We start from the raw sequence: 19,301 nt of genomic DNA, 5'->3' as shown, positions 1-19,301 counted from the left end.
CTGACCCTTGTGCAGTTGAAAATCTGTGTATAACTTTTGACTCCCCAAAAATGTAACTACTAATAGCCTACTGTTGACCCGAAGCCTTACAATAACACAAACAGTCCATTAACAAATATTTTGTATGTTATGTGTACCATATACTGTATTCTTACAACAAAGTAAGCTTGAGAAAAGAAAATGTTATTAAACAAATCATAAGGAAGAGAAAATACATTTACAGTACTGTACTGTAAAAAATCCAAATATAAGTAGACCCATGCAGTTCCAACCCATGTTGTTCAAGGCACAACTATAAAATCTAAAAGCATGTACAGGATCTGTATGCTGAAATTACAAAATGCTGATGAAAGAAATCAAAGACCTAAATAAATGGAGAAATATATCATGTTTATAGATTGAAAGACTCAAAATAATGGAGATGTCAATTCTCTCCAAATCTATAGGTTTAATCCATTTCCTATCTAGGTGTTTTGTAGACATAGACAAACTTATTCTAAAATTTACATGGAGGAGTGCCCAAAGTCAGTTAAGTGTCTGCCTTCGGCTCAGGTCATGGTCCCGGGAGTCCCAGGATCAAGCCCCGTGGAGGGCTCCCTGCTCAGTGGGGAGTCTGCTTCTCCCTCTCCTTCTGTCCCTCCCCCCACTCATGCATGCTCTCTCTCTCTCTCGCAAATAAATAAAATCTTAAAAGTAAAATAAAATAAAATAAAATATATATGGAAAGGCGCAAACCCTAAAATAGCAATATTAAATTTTAAATAAAACATACTTGAATTTTTTTAAGATTTTATCCATTTGCCAGAGAGATAGAGAGCGAGAGAGCATGACAGTACAAACAGGAGTAACAGCAGGCACAGGGAGAAGCAGGCTCCCTGCTGAGCAAGAAGCCTGATGCAGGACTCAATCCCAGGATCCTGGGATCACGACCCAAGCCGAAGGCAGATGCTTAACGACGGAGTCACCCAGGAATCCCAAAACATGCTTGATTTTTTATTTAAATTTAGTTTTAAGCTAATTTTTTAAATATTTAATTGAACATAAAACAATTTTTAAAAATAAATAAATAAAAATAAAACAATTTTTTTTAAAAGAATAAGTTGGGAGGGATCACTCTACCTGATGGCTTACTACATAAGCTATAGTAATCAAGGTAATTATTGTATTAACAGAGATAACAGATATAGTCAATGGAACAGAATAAAAAACCCATAAATAGACCCACACAAATAACACCCAACTGGTTTTTGACAAAGATGCAAAAACAATCAATGGAGGAATGATAGCCTTTTCAACAAATGGTGCTGGAGCAACTGGATATCTATAAGCAAAAAAATGAACCTTAACCTAAACCTCCAACTTTGTACAATGAACTGAAAATGGATCATGGAGTTAATGTAACATGTAAAACTGTTTTAGAAACAAATTTTTAGAATCAAAACATTAGGAAAAAAATCTTTGGGACCTAGGACTCAATAAAGAGTTCTTAGACTTGACACCAAAAGCACAATCCTTAAAAGGAAAAACTGATGAATTGGACTTTATAAAAATTAAAAACATTTGTTCTATTGAAAGGCTCTGTTAAAAAGATGAAAAGACACGTTGCAGACCGGGAGAAAATATTTGCCAGCCCCATATCCAACAAAGGCCTTATATCTAATATATATAAAAAAACTCTCAGAGCACAACAACAGAAAAGCAAACAATCCAACCAGAAATGGCAAAAGACATGAACATGCATTTCATCAAAAAGGAAATATAGATGGCAAATAAGTATCTGAAAAAATGTTCAACATCACCAGCCATTAGAGAAATGTAAATTAAGACCACAATGTGGTTATCACTAGGCACCTGTTAGTACAGATGAAATAAAAAATAGTGAAAAATACCAAATGCTGGTGAGGACACAGAGAAACTGGATCTCCTTACATTGCTGGTGTGAAGAAGAGTTGGTGGTAGAGTGAATACAAAGAGGTAACATGAGGGGGTTCTTTTGTGGTGATGGACCAGTTCTGGATCTTGATGTAATAGTGGCATAAAATTACACACACACACACACACACACATACATCTAAATGCAGGGTTTTTTTAATGGTAAAAACTGAATGAGGTCTATATTCTAATTAACAGTAATATACCAATGTCAGTTTCCTAGTCTTGATAGTATACTATAGCTATGTAAGATGTCACCATTGGGAGAAGCTGGGTGAGGCTGAGGTTGTACTATTTTTGCAATTTCCTCCAAGTCTATACTTATTTCAAAATAAAAAAAATTTTAAGAAATCTACCACCCCCAAAAAAGTCTGCCCCTTCTGACTATTAGGCTGGGCCTCCTGTGACCTAAGCTGGCCAGTCAGCATCAACCTCCCTCTTAGGCACAGTATTTGGATAAAGGGAGGTCACGTTACACAAATCAGCCAATCACAGTCCTCCTTGGGACCTTTCTTGCCTACCAAAGAAGATATAACATAGGGGAGCCCTGACAATGCAATTTGAGCCCCTAGATCCAGCTGTGTCTCAAAGCATAGAACACTGCATTTCCCAATTGTGCAAGCCAATAAATTCCTCTAAAAACATCAGTGTATGATAGGGAGAATCCAAAAGGCCAGCAGTCATAATAATTACTAACTACAGTTTTTGCCTTGTTTCTGTTTCCTCCTATCCAAGTCACTCTGAGTCTTTGAAAACATAGGGTAGAAATTGAGCCACATCCATTAAAGAGCTTAGATGGAAATAATGATGATGGTGCAGTTAGCATCAATGTAATGTTTTGAGCGTAGAAATTTTCTGTGAATGCCTGAAATTATACTGTAAAGAAATCTACCTACCCTGAGCAGATAATGGCCCTTCTGCCAATGAAATTCATTTCTGGGGGCGCCTCTGCCTGCCGCTCCCCGTGCTTGTGCTCTCTCTCTCTGTCACTCTTAAAGATTTTATTTATTTATTTATGTATTTATTTGACAGAGAAAGACACAGCAAGAGAGGGAACACAAGCAGGGGAAGTGAGAGAGGGAGAAGCAGGCTTCCCGCCGAGCAGGGAGCCCGATGAGGGGCTCGATCCCAGGACCCTGAGATCATGACCTGAGCCGAAGGCAGACGCTTAACGACTGAGCCACCCAGACGCCTCTAAATAAATAAAATCTTTAAAAAACAGAAATTCATTTCTGCTTAAGTTGAATGCAATAAGCACAAAACACAAGGAAGCAGATGGAAGATCATAGTCAGAAGTTAAGTCAACTTTCCTGTGTCAAGGAAGAGAATTTTAGAGAAATATAAACCAGATCTGAATCAAGTAAAAGGTGTCTAGCTAGAGAAAAATATCCATATGGAAGATTATTATCTTGTGACAACAGGGCAGCCTCAGTTGCCTAGGTGACTCCCACAGGAAGATGCTAGCCATGTGGCTTTCTTTATAACCTGGCAGGATAGGCTATTATCTCCAGGGTCTGACATCAGGAGCTCCAGATAAATGGGCCCTTGTTTGCCATCTTCCAGGGCATGGCACCAGAAGTTCAATTAAGACAAGCCAGAGCCTAGAAGTAGACTCACCTAATCCTTCTCACAAGGGAGCTGGCTCACCTTCAGATGTGGTGGCCGGATGAATATAATGCCCAGGAGCTGTGGGAGCAAATGGTACAGGGCAGTCCAGATCACTAGTTAGGTGAGTTGGGTGAGGTGGGAGAGGAAGCTCCAATTTGAAGTGCCAAGAATTCTAGCTAGCTCTCAGGGCACAGTGGCAGAGTATCAAGGAGCAGACTACATATGAATGTGATTCTTGGAAGTCTAAGCAGTTTGTCAGTCAGCCTTGGGGGCATCTTATAACCGGGAGTTAGACGATGGGTACTGGACTGGCTATGGAAGCCAAAACTTGATGCCATGGTATTCAGTTGGGGAAGGGTATTAGGGCATACTGGAAAGAGTTAAGCACAGAGCTCTAATCTGAGATCATCCAGGGGAGGGGACGTATCATCGTGGTAGATACGCAGGCTAAAGAAACAAGACAGAAGCCCAGTTCTGTGAAATGGGCTATAAAGACCCAGAAATCAATTTAAAAGCAAGCAGAGCCCAACACTGAGCCCCAGAATGTTAAAACAGAGCTCCCAAAATTTCCACTGAGAACAGATGGCATTTGTAGAGAATGAGCCAAGATTTAGCCTCTAGGTGGAAATTGAGGGGCCCCTTTAGGGGAAAAAAGGGATAACAGGGACTGGGAACCCAGCTAGAAACGTCATGCTACCATCCTGAAACCTCCCTTAGTTCTATGTATGCCACTATTAGAGCTGGATTTTGATTTTAGCAAAGGGCTATTCCATTCCTTCTAAGAAAATTTTCTATTAGTAGATGTATCCTAATTTAAATGGTTATCGGCTATTTATACCTTAGTATGAATTTGCTTATATTTTTCCTTCCTGAGAGCAGGTTTTGATGGAAATTGGAAGTTATTCATATAGCAGAGTCTTACTGAGAGGCTATGAGCCAGGCACTGTGCTATGCACGAGGGATGAAAAGATGAGGCAAAGCACATGCGCTTCATCTCTGAAGAATTTTACAACCTTCTATATTAAAGGTGGGAAGGAAGCCACGAAAGGGAAAAAATATGTGCAGGAGGAAAGTTGGGTTGATTATAAACAAATATTTTCTTATTTTCCAGTGTTTCCAAATATGACTCATTTCTCCATGGAAATCCCACAAATGATCCTTGCCATTTTTCCACGGGCCTTATAGCCCAACATCCCTAATTCTTCAAATAGCATCAGGGCTTCTTGGTCCATGCTTAGAGTCAGGAGTAGAGATGCTGGGAAGATCATTTTGTTCCACATACTTGGGTTTAGTGACAAGGAAAACCCGGTCCAAAGAGATAAAGCAACCAGAAGAAATCATGAAGGGAGTTCATGACGAAGTTCACAGATTCCCCAAACCCTCTCATCAGAACCTTCTCAACTGCATAATAGCATCTCCTAACAATAGGCCAGGAAAACTATGATAACAGAGAAGCCCCAGATCACTTGTTTTCCAATGTCCACCACATACACTTCAAACCCCTTGGCCTGGCTTTCAAAGCCTTCCACTCTCTTTGGTCTACATAACTGCACTACTTGATCTTTCATTACTCATCTACTTCAATTATTTAACTCTTACACCATCTGTGCTTTCCTATTTCCATGCCCTTGCTCATGGAATCCTCTCCACCAGATGCCCTACTACCACCATCTCCATATAAGGAATTCCTACCAGTTCTTCAGTGCATCCCATTCACAAAGTCATCCACAATCCCACCCGCCAGCAAAGATCTCTCTGTGCTTGTACCATGGCTCTTACCACATACTACCTCAAATGGGTATTTTGTAATTATCTTATCTGTCCTAATGAAAGACAGGGACTTTAATGTGTATCTGGAACTCCTCCAGCATTCCCAGCACAGTAAATTCTGGGCATGATAAGTATCTGATAATGAATGAATGAATTGAATTGAATTGAATTAACTTGAATTCCTGTCATTGACCAAAAGGTGGAGACCAAATCACAGCAATTCTGTTCTCAAGGCTTAGCCTGGCTGGGACAGACTAGATAGGCAAGAGAAGGAGAAACTAGATGGGGCTGCAGAGGAGCCAATTAAGGTACCTGTGATTATCACGGAGTGAGGAGATAAAAGTAGAGATCCAGATGGTAGAACTGGACCTGGACGGGAAAGAGCAAACTGGAAACACATTGCAAGCTAAGACATGGGGCCTGTAAGAGATAAAGAATAAGGTTTTAATTTGGGAGACTAAACATGGAGGTGCCCTAGACACAAGCAGACATCAATTGCCAAACTGTTTTGTGCTTTTCTCCATCTTTTTTTTTTTTGTAGTTTTATGGTTTTATTAACACAAATACGACATGCACATAAGCTGTCTATTCATTTTCTTCACTGCGCAGCCTGGCATTGGGATTGGTGACATTGATGGCCAGCTGGGCTGCTCTTTCTACAGTGGCTTGGCGGTTCTTGGAGGAGACATTGTGAGCAATCTCAGCACAGTAAGATTTGTTGCACATCAGCAGCACTTCAATCTCTTTGACACCGTGGACTAGGAACTTCTGGAAGCTACCGGGCAGCACGTGCTCTTTCTTGCTTCTGTAACTGATGTTGGGCATCAAGATCTGGCCCTTGATTCTTCTGTGCACCCTACTGTCAGTGCCTCTGGGTTTCTGCCAGTTGCGCTTAATTTTGACCTATCAGTCTAACTGGTGCCGAATGAACTCCTTGGTCCTCTTTTTAATGATCTTGGGCTTCACGGGGGTTCTGAGGGTGGCCATGATACCAAGTAGGAGATGGCTGCCACCTCCACGGGCAGCACAGAGGAAGAGATTGCTTTTCTCCTTCTTGATTAAAGCTGTAAGCTTAGTTGATAATCATTTTTTTAATTTGTTGAAAGGTCTTGGAAACCTCTGAGGCACAGAAATGCAGGCCGTGTCCCCAGGAACCCTGCCCTGCACCTCCTGTCTCCCCACACCCATGCTCTGTGGAGATACTTTTCAAAGAAGACATCCAGATGGCTAACAGACACATGAAAAAATGCTCAACATCACTCGGCATCAGGGAAATACAAATCAAAACCACAGTGAGATACCGTCTCACACCAGTCAGAATGGCTAAAATTAACAAGTCAGGAAACGACAGATGTTGGCGGGGATGCGGAGAAAGGGGAACCCTCCTACACTGTTGGTGGGAATGCAAGCTGGTGCCGTCACTCTGGAAAACAGTATGGAGGGTCCTCAAAAAGTTGAAAATAGAGCTACCCTACGACCCAGCAATTGCACTACTAGTTATTTACCAAAAGGATACAAAAATAGTGATTTGAAGGGGCACATGCACCTCAATGTTTATAGCAGCAATGTCCACAATAGCCAAAATATGGAAGGAGCCCAGATGTCCACTGACTGATAAATGGATAAAGAAGATGTGGTGTGTGTGTGTGTGTGTATATATAAAATATTCCATTATATATATGGCATATATATAACACATATCATATTGCATTATATATATGGTATATATAGATATAGATATAGATGTGGTATATGAAATACATATACAAATACATATACACACACACGTGCACACGCACACACATGCACACACACACAGAGGAATATTACTCAGCCATCAAAAAGAATGAAATCTTGCCATTTGCAATGACATGGATAGAACTAGAGTATATTATGCTAAGCGAAATAAGTTAATCAGAGAAAGACAAATACCATATGATTTCATTCACATGTGGAATTTAAGAAACAAAAGTGATGAACATAGGGGAAGGGAAGGAAAAAATAAAATAAGATAAAAACAGAGAGGAAGGCAAACCATAAGAGACTTTTTTTTTTTTAAAGATTTTATTTATTTATTTGACAGAGAGACAGCAAGAGCAGGAATACAAGGGGGGGGGTGGTGGGAGGAGAAGCAGGCTCCCCACTGAGCAGGGAGCCTGACGCGGGGCTTGATCCCAGGACCCTGGGATCATGACCTGAGCCGAAGGCAGACACTTAACCGACTGAGCCACCCAGGCGCCCCAAACCATAAGAGACTCTTAACTATAGGGAACAAACCATGGGTTGCTGGAGGGGAGGTGGGTGGGGAGATGGGGTAAATGGGTGATGGGCACTTGTAATGAGCACTGGATGTTATATGCAAGTGATGAATCACTAAATTCTACCCCTGAAACTAATAATACACTATATGTTAACTAATTTGAATATAAATAAAATCTAAAAATAGTAAAAAAATAATAATAATAGCCTAAAGGTAGATGCACGCCAAATGACCAACACCTGATGAATGGATAAACCAAATGTGGTTTATCCATGCAATGGAATATTATTCAGCCTTAAAAAAGAATGGAGTACTGATACATGCTAAAAAGTAGGTGAACCTTGAAAGCATTATGCTACATGAGAGAAACCAGTCACAAAAATCACAAGCTGTATGATTCCATTTATATGAAATGTCTGGAACAGGCAAATCCACAGAGACAGAAAGTAGATTAGCGGTTGCCTGGGGTGGTGGGGAATAAGGGCTGACTTCTAATGCGCATGAGGTTTCTTTTAAGGGAGGACAAAATTGGTCTAAAATTAGACTGTGGTAATGGTTGCTTGACCTTGTAAATACATTTAAAAGCCACTTTTCAAAGGTGAATTGTGTGGTATGTGCATTACATCTCAATAAAGCTGTCTTTTTTATTTTCAAATTGACAATTTTAGAACCTTTTACTCTAGGGCGGTGGTTCTCAGTGGAGAGCAAGGGGGGTGATTTTGTCCCTCAGGCGCCATTTGGCAATATCTAGAGACATTTTTGATTGTTCACAACCAGGTGAGGTGCTACCGGCATCTAGGGGTTAGAGGTCAGAAGTGGTTAGATGTTACTAAACATCCTACAAGGCACAAGACAAGGCTCCACAACAAAGAAAAATCTGGCCCCAAATGTCAACAGAACCTTGGCTGAGACACCCTGATCAAGGGTATAAGTGCTTTAAAAGAAAAATGAGTTGGGGGTGCCTGGGCGGCTCAGCTGTTAAGCATCTGCCTTCGACTCAGGTCATGATCCTGGAGTCCTGGGATCAAGTCCCGCATCGGGCTCCCTGCTCAGCGGGGAGTCTGCTTCCCCCTCTGACCCTCACCCTACTTGTGCTCTCTCTCTCTCTCTCAAATAAATAAATAAAATCTTTAAAAAATAAAATAAAAATGACTATTCCTAATGCTGTCATCGAGGTTTGTTGTTGTTGCTCTTTTATGGTATTTGTTACCCACCCTCACCCCCATACACCTGTGGGACTCAGGAGTTGCTTCACATCTTTTGTAACTGGCCTCTCAGGGGTAAAGTGGCCACTAGGATGCATGAATTCATGTTTATAGCAGTGATCAGCTCCTCTCCTCTCATAATGGTTAGAAACTTCTTCAGGATTACAGCCAGAGCTCTTGAAAATAGTTATACAACAGTTTTTCAAGGTAGTTATGGTTCTACAAAATGGATACCTTAACATTCTAACTAAAGTACCTAATTTATTTTTTTTTAAAGATTTTATTTATCTGACAGAGAGAAGAGCATGCGTACAAGCAGGGGGAGCGGCAGGCAGAGGGAGAGGGAGAAGCAGACTCCCCGCTGAGCAGGGGGAGCCTGATGCAGGACTCAATCCCAGGACCCCAGGATCATGACCTGAGCCAAAGGCAGTCGCTTAACCGACTGAGCCACCCAGGCACCCTAAAGTACCTAATTTAGAAAGTAAAGAAACATCCATATTTTATAGTCTAGAAAACTGAAATCTGTGCTTTCAAAAGAGACCTTACATGAAATGCATACAGGAGTCAGCAAGTGTATTTATCGATATATATTTATACAAAAGATGCATTATAAAGCTAGGGGATCTGGTGAGGCTGGTCAAGTTATTTACCAAATGAAGGCGAGTGCCTGTGGAAAAGTTCTCTGACAGGCAAGTTAAAGTAAGCTGAGAAAAGCCACAGGGCCAGCCCTCTACAGGCACACCCTGTTTTTTTATTTGTTTGTTTTTTTAAGATTTTATTTATTTATTTATTTATTTGAGAGAGAGAGAGCAGGGGGAGGGGCAGAGGGAGAGGGAGAAGCAGACTCCACGCTGAGCAGGGAGCCCGATGCGGGGCTCGACCCCAGGACTCCGGGATCATGACCCGAGCTGAAAGCAGACGCCTAACCAACTGAGCCACCCAGGCACCCCTGGGCACACCTTGTTTTATTGCACGTTACTTTATTGTGCTTCGCAGATACACACAACATTGGGAGGCTGCAAGGAAACATTTGTTTTCAGGAGTAAGCCTCCTTTCCCTGCTTTATTGGTTTCCCTCAGGGACACTTCTCATATGCCTAGAAGCCTTATTCTTTTCACCTTACCGCTATCACACTTCTAACAAAACCACTTCTGCAAAAAAAAGTTCTGACAAGATCTTCACCTGGATGGTTGATAATGTCTAAATTTTACCTTTTCCAAGGGTGTGCGTATTATAAATGTCATCAGAGCCTTTAGCCAAAGGAATGAAGAGTGTTAAAATTGGAAACTTAAGACTTGCTAGAGAGGGCTATGGAATTAGCACATCACAGCAACAACATGGATAAATCTAAAAATAATCATGCTGAGTGAATGAAGCCAGACGAGGAAGGATATATACAGTATGATCCCATTTATATAAAATTCTAGGAAATACAAACAGAGAGCAGACAGCAGTTGCATGGGGATGGGACAGTAGGAGGAAAGGCTGGGAGGGAGGAGTTCCAAAGGGACATGAGGAAACTGTTCGGGGTGATGCATACGTTCACTATCTTGATCGTGGAGATGGTTTCACAGGTATATGCATATGCCAAAACTCATCAAATCACCTACACTTTAGGGGCGCCTGGGTGGCTCAGTCGGTTAAGCAGCTGCCTTCTGCTCAGGTCATGGTCCCAGAGTCCTGGGATCGAGCCCCACATTGAGCCCACATCGGGCTCCCTGCTCAGCAGGGAGCCTGCTTCTCCCTCTCTCTCCCTCTGGGCACGTGCGCTCTCTCTCTCTCTCAAAAAAAATAAATAAATAAAATCTTTTAAAAAATCACCTACACTTTTAAGTGTGTGCCATGTAAGGAATGTCAATTGTAACGCAAGTGGTAGAAAAAAAATTTAAGCTTACAATATATTTTTTTAAAAAGCATTGTGGGATTTCCAAAGGGAAGTTAAACATGCAAGTTATAGGAATGGTGATGCAAGATAATGTCCTAAAAATACATTGTTCTAAACTCTATCATACTGAAAAAAAATATTTAATCTGTATTTACTTGGCAAGAGTGAAATCTAGTGGACACTGCTATGGCTTAATAAAACTGAAGTAAATCTTGAGTTGAGGCTTGGGATAATTTCCCCTTTTGCTGGTTCAGTGGGTTCACGCTGTTCTCTTCTGAACACCAAATCTGTTCCCAAGCCCCTCCCCCTCCAGTCTACTCTATGCCCTGCCCGCAGATCCCCAGTAATCAGGGCATTACAAGAGGGTCATGAAGAGCTGGATGCAGTGGGCAACTGAACAGAGCTACGGCGATCACTGAGTAACCACAGTATCCAAGCACACCTACAAGCCCTCTCTCACCTACATCACCTAGGTAACAAACAGACCAGGGGTCTTAAAATTGAGCTTCCACAGATAGTCCACGGATTTCATCCAGGAGGTTGAGAAACAGCAGGAACTGGTAGTTAGTGGTCTCAGACGGTGACAGTACCGAGACCACTGAAGTTCTGGCAGATTAACGGTTCTCAACTCCACTACAAAGGGTTCCATATGAAGACGGAGAGTTTGAGGGGCCCCACTCCCAGCTGTGGTCTGTATATTTGCGTGGGGCTCAGCCAGATCTCAGGGTGGGGTAGGGGGCACTGGGGCCCAGGCCTAGGGTCTCAAGGGCAGCCCCACAGAGACGAGGTCAGGTGGGATGGCACCTTTCCCTCTGCATCTGGACATGAACGCCTATAAACGGCATGTTGGTCTGGAATCCCTCAGTCTGAGGACAGAAACCCTCCTCCCCAAGCAACTCATGAAGTGGACAAGGACCTACAACGTTGCAAAAGCCGATGTCCTAATGTTGCAGCTGCTGACAAAGGCCACTGAAATGCGCAGCACCCAGGCCATACCCACAACAGTATGGGATGCAGGTACGGCTGCAGACAGCAGCAAATAAAATCAGAAATACAGTCCACATTGTTGCCACTTCTGGTGTTGAGAACAGTCAGACTTCTGGGCACCCAGCAGAATGAGCTTTCCTGCCTGCGGAGTTTGTGAGACCCCAAGGACACTCCAGAGACCAGCTCCAACTTGCCGCTCCCCTTGCGAAAACCCCAAGCCAACCAGCTGATGATGCCTGAAATTCCTTCACAAAGGAACAAGATGGTTTTGTTGTTTCATTCCACAGCTGGGTTTTGATGGCATGTGGCACTGATGTCCCCCTCCTCCCCAGCTGTTTAGCTAAATCCTGGGCATGAGGGCTTCCTAAGATCAGGGTCAGGCTATGGGGAGATGATGGAGGAAACACTAAGTATTGGGGGGCCTCTTATCTGTCCTCCTCTGGGGACCCTCTTTTCTCTTTTATCAGATTTCCTCTCCCTCTTCACTAGTCCTGCTCAGTCCCCAGTGCCCTGCTCACTGCCTCCTGACTGTCCTTCCTTCCAGAACCTCCCCATTACCCTCACCCCATCCAAACTGCCCTGTTCTATGTTCCACACCCTGCAAGCCAATTCAGCAAGCTGACCACAGACAGCTGGGGAATAAATCTGGCACCGTATTTCTTCCTCAGTTATGATCTTTAGGGAAAGAGGTTTTAACACAAAGAGTAATTCATTGGAGATAGGAGAGAGAGAGGTTTTTGAATAGCTGGGGCCTTTTATAGGGCCTTTGTGTTATTCTCTACATGCTATCCCACCCCACCCCCAGTCAGAAAGGCGGGGTTATAGTCCTGACTCTGCGAATGAACCAGTAATGTGATTTGCAGCAGAACACATCAGAGTTGGAATCCCATGGTCACTTCTGCTAAGGCATGTTTTAACACTCAGGTTATGCTGCGGGGTGGGCAGTTGATGCTGGGCCAACATTTCATGTCATGTGACCCTTGAGAGGCATTGGCGGGGGTGGGGGGGTGGCTTAGGAACTTGGGCTCCAGCACTAGACTGCCAGGATTCTAATCCATTTATGTGTTATGTAACTTTGGGGCAAGGAACCTAACCTTTCTCGCCTCAGTTTCTCTTTCTGTAAAATGGGGAAATAATGGCACCTGCCTGAAAATGTTGCTGTGGGGATGAAATGAATTAGCTAACGTCACAGAGCCCAGGTGCTCATTAAGAGCTAGTTCTTAACTATTATTAACGAAGGACTATGGCTACAGGACACGGATAGACAAGGTTGGAGCCTTGGCTCCATCCTCCACTAGTAGTGTGACCCAGAAGCAGGTCACGTGTCGTGTGCCCCGGGTTGCTAATGTGCAAAACAGAGGTCACAATGGCCCACATCTCTTCAAAGGACGTTGTGAGGATTAAGAGCATTCCGGAGAAGCAGTTAACACAGTCTTGCACTGAGTATCTGAATAAAAGGGAGCCGGTTAATGAACAGGTGAATTAGCTAGGCTGACGCTCCCTGGCGCGCCCAGTATCTCTCCCTGGGGAAGTCAATACTGCCCCGCTTGGTTATTCCTTTTGAGACCCTGCATGGAAACTCATTTCAAGGACCGGCTCAAAAGCACCAACCAGTTCTGTCCTCCCAAAGCCCTGGTTGTGGAAATGATCAAATGGTGACCTCCAGAGTGCTTGCCTGGGGTGGTTTATCCCTCCGGGAGGGAAGAGAGCATGACAGATGCATCTTTTCTTCCCCGCAACTGTACCAAATGGGTGCCTGGCCTGTTGCAGGTGGATCCAGCCTCTCAGGATGTCACTGGGATAGCAGCACCTTCCTCTGGGGCTGCCTATTCTGCAATTTGTTCAGTGCCATGCTCTGAGCTGCACAAAAGCTCTTTTCTTTTGCGTGCCAGATCTCACCTCCTTCAAATGTCTTGAGGCTTTTGGCAAGAACCAACTGGAACCAGAAGTTCCTGCTTTGCTGCGCGCTTCCTAACAGCAGCCCAGCCCCCAGCCTGGGGATTCATCAGAGGGTCCCTGACTGAATCCAAGAGCAGATGTCACACAGGTCTCCTCTCCTCACCTCAAAAAGACTCCTTTTCTCAGAAACTGGGTATCTCTGAACGTTAGGACACAATCCAATGCCCAGCTCAAAGAGTCAGGAGGGGAGCTGAAGTTTTGACTTCCTCAACCAGGCTTACGTAAAGCGGCAAAGTCTGGTTCTCTGTCTTGTACCCTGTATCCAACCCCCTCAAAGTAAAATATTGTCATCTCTGAAATTCTCCTTAACTTTGTGATTCTCACTCAGCAACCATGATGACTTAAGTTAAATCAACCCACACTTCAAAATAGTCTTCATAAGCAATTGCAACTGCTGTGAAACAGGAAGCTTTTTATGGAGGGGAAAAGCTTCAACTTGGACATTAATGGAGTCATGTCAAAAAAAAAAACCCAAATGTCTATTATAGGCGGGGACGATCAGTCCTCACTTATGCACTGTGTACTTACTGTGTACCCAGCTCTGCATCACACTGCACCCAGAGGGATGTAAAAAAAGAGGGGGTACCAACCCTTTTTCTTGCTTTAAGAGAGCCCATACTCTAGCTGGGATGAAAGGACAAAGGAGTTTAGAATTTTAGGAAGCATAAGAACAGTAGGTAGTTCCATTCACACTCTCAAGTACCAAGAGGATCAGAGAGAGACAGATGATCAGCATGACTATGGAGCAAATCCTCAGGCAAGTTTACAGGACTGGCCGTGGAGCCTCTTCTTTGGGGCAAGTCAACCAGGAGGCAAGAGTCAACAATGAATTACCAGGTAGAACAGCACAAATGATCACCATCAGGAATGAGAGACGTGATGTCACTACTGGTCCTACAGGTATTAGAAGGATAATTAAGGAAACATTAACTTTATACCAATAAATCTGACAATTTCGATGAAATGGACAATTTCATCAAAAGAAAAAATTATCCAAGCTCACTCAAAAAGAAATAGATAACTAGATAGCGGGACGCCTGGGTGGCTCAGTCGGTTAAGCGTCTGCCTTCAGCTCAGGTCATGATCCCAGGGTCCTGGGATCGAGCCCCGCATTGGGCTCCCCGCTTTGCGGGAAGCCTGCTTCTCCCTCTGCCTACCACTCCCCCTGCTTGTGCGCTCTCTCGCTCTCTCTCTCTCTGACGAATAAATAAAATCTTAAAAAAAAAAAGATAACTAGATAGCTTCACTGGCAAATTCTACCAAATACTTAAGGGGAGGGGGGCGCCTGGCTGGCTCAGTTGGAAGAGCATGTGACTCTTGATCTCAGGGTCATGAGTTCAAGCTCCATGTTGGGTGTAAGAGATGACTTAAAAATAATAAAATCTTTATTTATTTTTTTAAAGATTTCATGTATTTATTTATTTGACAGAGAGAGAGACAGCGAGAGAGGGAACACAAGCAGGGGGAGTGGGAGAGGGAGAAGCAGGCTTCCCAATGAGCAGGGAGCCTGATGCGGGGCTCAATCCCAGGACCCTGGGATCATGACCTGAGCCAAAGGCAGGCACTTAACAACTGAGCCACCCAGGCACCCAAAAATAATAAAATTTTTAAAAAAGAAATAACTAGATGGCTTCACTGGAGAATTCTACCACATACTTAAGAAGGAAAAAAATACCAGTTCTATGCAAATTCTTTAAAACAGAAGAAGAGAAGGGGTGCCTGGGTGGCTCAGTCGGTTAAGCGTCTGCCTTCGGCTCAAGTCATGATCCCAGGGTCCTGGGATTGAGCCCTGCATCGGGCTCCCCGCTCAGCAGGAAGCCTGCTTCTCCCTTTCCCTCTGCCTGCCGCTCTGCCTACTTGTGCTCTCTACCTCTCTGTCAAATAAATAAATTAAAAAAAAAAAAAACAGAAGAGGAGAAAATACTTCCAGACTCATTCTATGAGGCTGGCATTATACCCTGATACAAAAATCAGACCAAGACATTAGAAAACTACAGACCAATGTTTTTGTAATTATAGACACAAATTTTTAAACAAAATTTTAGCAAATCAAATACAACAATGTATTAAAAGGATAACACATCATGGGAGCTAGGGTTTAATCCAGAGATGCAGAGCTGGTTTAACATTTGAAAACCAATGTTATTTCACCATGCTAACAAATGAAAAGAAAAAAAAAATGATATGATCATTTCAACAGAGGTAGACAAAAGCATTTTAAAAACTTCAACACTGATTTCTGATAAAACCTCTCAGCAAACAAGGAATAGAATAAACATTCCTCAACCTGATAATAGGCATCTATGGAAAATCACAGCTAACACCATACTTAATGGTGAAAGACTGAATGTTTTCTCCCTGACATTAGAAACAGGACAGGGATTTCCACTCTCACCACTTCTATTCAATACTGTACTAGAAGTCATAGCCACTGCAGTCAGGTAAGACAAAGAAATAAAACATCCACAATGGAAAACAAAAAGTTCTTATGATCATCTATATGATCATCCATGTAGAAAATACAATAGAAGCTATAAAAATGCTAACGAAATGAAAAATTCTAAACAAAATTTTAGCAAATTTGAAAATGAAATTAAGAAAACAGTTCCAGGGGCGCTGGGTGGCTCAGATGGTTGAGCGTCTGCCTTCGGCTCAGGTCATGATCCCAGGGTCCTGGGATCGAGTCCTACATCGGGCTCTCTGCTCCTTGGGAGCCTGCTTCTCCCTCTGCCTCTCTCTCTCTCTGTCTCTCATGAATAAATAAATAAAAATCTTAAAAAAAAAAACAGTTCCACTCACAGTAGCATCAAAAATATGAAATACTCAGGTATAACTCTGACAAAAGATATGTAAGACCTATACACAGAAAACTACAAAACATTGCTGAGAAAAATTAAAGACATAAATAAGTGGCCAGGTATACCTCGTTTATAGATCAGAAGACTCAGTATTGTTAAGGTATCAATTCTACCCAGACTGGTCTATAGATTCAACACAATCCACTCAAAATCCCAGCAGGGTGTGCTGGTTTTTGGCTTTTGGGTTTGTCTGGGCAGCTATTAACAGCTGCTAATAGCAATGTAAACAGTCCCGTTCCTATGCATTCACCACAACAGGAGTATAATGTGGGGATTTTAGAGCCATGTAAGAGCCCGTAGGACAGACAGTCATAAGTAGAGGCAGTTACATAAATAATGGCTTTTCAGCAGTCACTCTGATATAGAATGAGAGAGATCAGTGTGGAATTCTAAGAACGACCTAATGACAAGCACCACACTGGGGTTATGGCCCTCAGCAGCTAGAGTGACCGGAGCTACTCCAGGGGCTGGAATGGTGAGGGTACCTGAGAGGAGAGTGAGTCTGCTCCAGCCACCTTCTTACCAAGTTCTTTGAGTTCTGACTCTTGTACTCCAAGGCAATTTCAGACAAGTAACTGATATAAACAGACTATTTTTCCAGTCTGCCCTTGTCCTAGAGAAATGGGCTTCAGGTAAATGACAGCATCCTGATTGAAACAAACAGGAAGCATTCAGAAATCTTGACAGAAAGAAAACAAAATTGTGTACTGAAGGCTGGGCAGATGGAGCCCTTCCTCTGTGTGATGACCCATATTAACACAGCCAGAGAAAGTAATCAGGAAGAATACTGTCTCCGTGAGTTATCAATTTGATCAAGAGTTAGGTTCATTTGCGTATGCTTGCATTCACTTTTAGAGTTTGCTTTTTTGTCCCATACTTTCATGTTTACTTTTATTTTTTGACTATGTAGCTTCCCCCAGTTTATTATGCATCACAAAAGGAAATGTTGGAAATGTAATGTTGTGAACACAAGCATTTGTTGTTGCCTTTAGATAAAGATTAATGTGGCGAGCAATGCTCTCAGGTCCCCTCTCTCTAAAGGAGCATTACCCTATCGTTCAATAAACTTTGCTGCCCACAAAAAAAAAAAAAAAAAATTTAATGTTGCTTTTTAAAACTAGATTGCAGGGACACCTGGGTGGCTCAGTGGGTTAAGCCTTCCGATCAGGTCATGATCCCGGGGTCCTGGAATCAAGTCCCCCATCGGGCTCCCTGCTCAGTGAGGAGCCTGCTTCTCCCTCTGCCTGCCGCTCCCCTTGCTTGCTCTCTCTCTGTCGGTCTCTGACAAATAAATAAAATCTTTAAAAAAAAAATAAAACTAGATTGCAGTATGGTTTCAAGATAACCTGGTTCCAGGTCCTTAACATACTTCTGGAATTAACAGCAAAAAGAAAACCCACACGGCGAAATATCCAATTCCAAGCACCAATTGCTGGGGGACCCGGCTCCTCCAAGGAGCCCTGCTCTGTGGTCCTGGGGTCAGGGGCGGTCCACCAGGCAGGATTTCTGCTTAATAAAGTGACTTTTCCGATGATGCAATTTCAGCAGTGGAGAGAAGAATGGAAGCACTGCAAGAATGACTGCGAGGGGACGGGGCTGGGCTTGTGACTGAGTTCAGGATGAACGGGGAACACACGAGGTCAGCCATCAACACCGCTGCACTAAGAGGGGGAGCATGGCTACGTGCCAGTGATCTCTGAATTTTGCTTCAGGAGTACCACCTTCAGCCCCTTTGACAAGTTAACACACTGAGGCACGGACACGGGATTCGAACTTGCTCACCATCACGAAAGCCCCAACGCCGCACGCCTCGAACTCCTGCCAAGCAACCACCGCGCGTGCGCCCAACCAGCGGCCGATTGGGGCTCGGCGCGCGACGGGGGCGAAGCTGACGTCCCTTCCGCGCACGGGATAAGCCTGGGATTGGGGAAAGCCCGCGTTGACCAATCAGATCCCAAAACGAGCCTCGGGGCCCGCTCCCTTCTCCGGGGATCCAATCGCTAGGCCCTGCACGCGCAAGCCACCGATTGAAAGTCAAAGAACCAAGAAGGGCGGGGCCGAAGAAGCTGCGACGGCAGCTTGGGAAAGGTGGCGTTCTCGGTGCTATAATGGGAGCTTACCTGGGACTTGGATGGGAACCGGGAGAATGAGCGGGGGCTGCGGACGGTCAAGGCAGTGCCACTCCTGCCTCCATCGGGGGCTTGTGTGCAATCCCCTTGCACGGGGGTGGTAGCAGCCCTTAGCGCTTCTCCAGCCCACACAATGGTTTGTTCCAGAATAGACGCCCCCTACCCAGTGGTACCTCCCAGAGCTGACTGTTCCATCTCTACCTCCTGAAGGGGTAGAACCTGGGGGGACGGTTCTATCTTGGACTGTTCCTCCCTACCTCCGGTAGGCCCCCTAGTGGTGTGATCAAGGAGGCTTCTACGCAAAGACCCTGTGAACCATTTCTCTCCCTCCTTCTCCACCCCCCCCACCCCCAGTGGACCCTTCCGTCCCGGTCTCCCCGTGACACAGACACACTGCACATGGACGTCCCCAGCCCTGACCCTGAAGATCTTGCAGAGAGCAAAGGCCAAAGAATCCATCCGCCTGCCTCAAAGCTCCCACTCCAGGGGTGGGCTGAGGGTGTTGGTAACTGGACAGCATTGTGGCAACATCTGTCAAGATAAAAACTGGAAACTTCCTCCACTGGAACGTCAGCTCCCACGAACGTGTGACTTTTAGTTCCTTGATGTCTCCCCAGCACCTAGAGCGGTGTCCATCACTTACTAGGCACTCTTTAGGTGTTTGTTGCCTGAGTGACTCCTTTGACTCAGCAATTCTACTTGTAAGAT

General features: G+C 44.0%; 1 long non-coding RNA gene and 1 pseudogene across 1 annotated transcript in view; both read right to left on the bottom strand.

Moving 5' to 3' along the window:
- Positions 1-18,339, bottom strand: part of LOC129045875 (uncharacterized) — an 89,094-nt gene extending 70,755 nt beyond the window's left edge. Inside the window, exon 1 of the long non-coding RNA XR_008506271.2 lies at positions 18,247-18,339. This is a non-coding gene — a long non-coding RNA (uncharacterized LOC129045875). The remainder of the gene's footprint in view (positions 1-18,246) is intronic.
- LOC123855728 (large ribosomal subunit protein eL32-like) lies at positions 5,896-6,297 on the bottom strand (annotated as a pseudogene).
- Positions 18,340-19,301: the final 962 nt, after the last annotated feature.

The sequence above is a fragment of the Mirounga angustirostris genome, unplaced genomic scaffold, assembly GCF_029215605.1.
Source record: "Mirounga angustirostris isolate CCGP_5_RB_7025 unplaced genomic scaffold, mMirAng1.0.hap1 SCAF_11, whole genome shotgun sequence".
Taxonomy (NCBI): Eukaryota; Metazoa; Chordata; class Mammalia; order Carnivora; family Phocidae; genus Mirounga; species Mirounga angustirostris.
Note: the sequence above shows the minus strand (reverse complement) of the source record. Positions and strands in the feature narration are given on the sequence as shown.